The following is a 3,384-nucleotide window of genomic DNA, read 5'->3' as shown; positions in this document are numbered from 1 at the left end:
GTCAAATAAGCCAAAGTTGGTGTTTATTACTTAGTCTATGATCCCCTCAGACTCGGTCAGTCTAAATGTCTGGTGGAACATGAATTTAAAGCATTTTATGGTTAATAATATAGGTAACCTATTACTCTTTTTATGGGTCATGTGTAACATTGATATAACTCTGAATGTTTTGGTCAATTCAGACCAGAATATAGCTATAGAAGTTGGATTAGAGAATCATAATTTTTGCATTTGTGTTGTTTATGCCAATAATAATTTATTACATAGAAGGATTCTCTGGGATGATTTGCATAATATCATGCCTGCTAAACCTAGTCCATGGTCCTACATTGAAGATCTCTTGTTGCACTCTTCCAAGATTAGCTTCTGATCACCGCCTTCTTCTACTTCATTCATCCTTACAAAATAATACTAGATCTACTCCATTCATATTTCATGCGATGTAGCTTCAAAATGCAGACTGCAAAAGACTTATGGAGGATAGTATGAAAACTGTAGTTATGGGTTGTCTTATGTTTGTTCTTTCTCAAAAGCTGAGGAATATGAAGAAAGATTTAAAAGTTTGGAAAACCAATGTCTTTGGGAATGTGCACCTAAGAGTTCAATTGGCAAAGAAGAATGTATACACAATTCAAAACTACATTAGTAAATTTGGCCCCAACCAGGAGTTACTTGATCAGGAAGATATAGCTAAATTTGAGTTAATGATAGCTCTTATCATGAAATAGGTCTTTTGAAAGGAGAAAGCTAGAATTAATTTCCATTCTCAAGGGCACATAAATACTAGACTCTTTCACAAGGTGACAAAGATTAGACACACTACAAAATCAATATTTATGCTTAAAGTTGGTGATATTATCCTATCTAGTCAAGAAGGCATTGTTGCTCATGTGCTAAACTTATGTACTGATTTTTTTGCTTCTTCAAACAATACCTCTCCTAACAACTTAATCCAATCTGTGATTCCTAGCTTGGTAATTGAGGTTGAAAACATCTTGCTAACCAAAATACCTTCAAATGAGGAAATTAATGAAGCAGTCTTTGTTATGAATGGTGATGGGGCACCTGGCCCTCATGGATTTGGTGGGTGATTTTTTCAAAGCTTTTGGAACTTGGTCTTTCTTGAAGTGTGTAATTCGGTTAGACAATTTTTTCACCAAAGTTAGTTGATGCCAAACATAAACTCCAACAATGTAATTTTGATTCCAAAGACCCAAGGTGCTGAAAAAATTGAGGAATTCATACTCATAGCCTTGGCTAACTTTTAGTTTAAGATTATAACTAAACTTATGGCTGATAGGTTAGTTATTATTGTTCCTAGGATTATTTCCCATCAATAGAGGTGTTTCATAAAAGATAGGAAGATACAATATTGTATTTGTCAAGCTTATGAGGTAATCAATTTGCTGGATCATAAGACCTTTGAAGGTAACCTTGCTATCAAACTTGATATTAAGAAGGCTTTTGACACAATGGATTAGAATTTCATATTAGACACTCTTCAGGTTTTTGGTTTCAACCAGAAATTCACTAACTGATTAGAGTCATCCTTCACTCGGCTAGGCTGTTCATATATGTTGATGGGAAAATGTTGGTTTCATCAATTGTAGTAGAGGTGTTAAGCAAGGGGGCCCCCTCTCTCCCATGTTGTTTTCCCTTGCTGAAGATGTGTTAAGTAGAGGGATCATGAAACTAGTTAGAAACAACAAACTCAGCACAATATCTAGTAAAAGTAGGCTTCAACCCCGTAGCCATGTTCTTTATGTTGATGACATTTTAATCTTCTGTAAGGGATAAAAAAAGGGAGTTGTTTTGCCTCAAGAATTTAATATTGGACTATGCTCAAGCATCTAGTCAACAAATGAGCCAAGATAAGTATAAATTCTACACTACAAATTCAAATCCTAGAAGAATTGCTTCCATTTCATCTTATCTAGCTTTTTCATTAGGGAGTCTTCCTTTCAACTAACTTGGAGTATCTTTCTTTAAGGGCAGACCAAAGAAGATTCACTTGTAGCCTATAACAGACAAAATCATAACTAAATTGGCTACTTGGAAAGGCTCATCTTTATCCATCATGGGCAGAGTTGAGCTGGTGAGGTCAATAATTCAAAGCATACTAGTATATAGCTTCCATATCTATAAGTGGCATATGAAATTCCTAATCTATATGGACAGAAGTATGAGAAATTTCATAGGGGCAGGATATGTTGGGGTGAGGAAAATGGTCACTATAGCTTGGCATAAAGTTTGTTCTCCTAAAGACGAAGTTGGCTTGGGAATAAGATCTCTAAAGAAGATGAATAAGGTTGCTTTGTTAAAGCTAGCTTGGGTCATGAGGACCTCCAATCATGAATGGGCAATGTTCAATAAAGACATATTTGGTAATAGTATATCTCCTTCAATCAGGTACTTCAAGTCATCAATTTGGCATGGTATTAAGGAAAATTGGTCTGGAGTAAATGAGAACTCAATCTGGTTGGTGGGAGATGGTAAAAAGATAAACTTCTAGAGGGACAATTAGATTGGTGATCCTTTGGTTGACTCCATTGGCATTCCTCAAGAGTTGCACCTTTTCTGCAAGCAAAGGTGGTAGATTTCTTGCTGGATTCAAAATGGCTAATCTCAGGGCCTCTCAAAATGTTATTCTCTGATCTCACTACCAAAATAACCAACATCACCAGATCAAACAATCTGGACAGACTAGTTTGGCATAACTCCATTGATGGGGAGCTTACCTCTAAGGCAGCCTTCAATTATGTCATTACTCCCTCAATTAAATTAAACTGGTGTAAGCAGATTCAGTCCTTGGCAATCCCTCCTTCTAAATCTTTCATTTCATGGAGGATCATGCATGGAAAAATGGTTACCCATGACAATCTGCAAAAAATAGGTACGCACAAGCTTTACAGAATACACCTTTGAAAAGGTTATGTGTGGTTTGATGCTGGAGATAGAGTTCAAGACTACGAGAACTCTAGTAAAATCTAGATCTTATTCACTATGCAAAGGTTCAAGTCGCATGACACCTTTGTTTATGCACAATTTTATTGAGACCACAGAAATTCCCGGAAATCGTTTTTTAATTTCAAGTGGAGAATTGTTGGGATTTGTTGAAAGAATGAAGTTTTGACGTGGTTTTTAACGCACATTAATGTGGTCATTTTTTGTGACTTTTGGGTTTGTGAAATGAAAAAACTCACTAGTCTCACATTACTTTGAGGAGAGAAGTTGAAAGGCTTTATAAGCCTTAAGTTGCATCATTGGAGTGTTCCCCAAGGGGTACAATGAGTTTTGTGAGTGGGTGAGAAATCATACAAACAAAACATCTCCACACATACACACGCACGCGTGCACCTCCACCGCCACCACCTCCTTTGTCGT

Source organism: Lupinus angustifolius, chromosome LG06 (assembly GCF_001865875.1).
Source record: "Lupinus angustifolius cultivar Tanjil chromosome LG06, LupAngTanjil_v1.0, whole genome shotgun sequence".
Classification (NCBI taxonomy): Eukaryota; Viridiplantae; Streptophyta; class Magnoliopsida; order Fabales; family Fabaceae; genus Lupinus; species Lupinus angustifolius.
Note: the sequence above shows the minus strand (reverse complement) of the source record.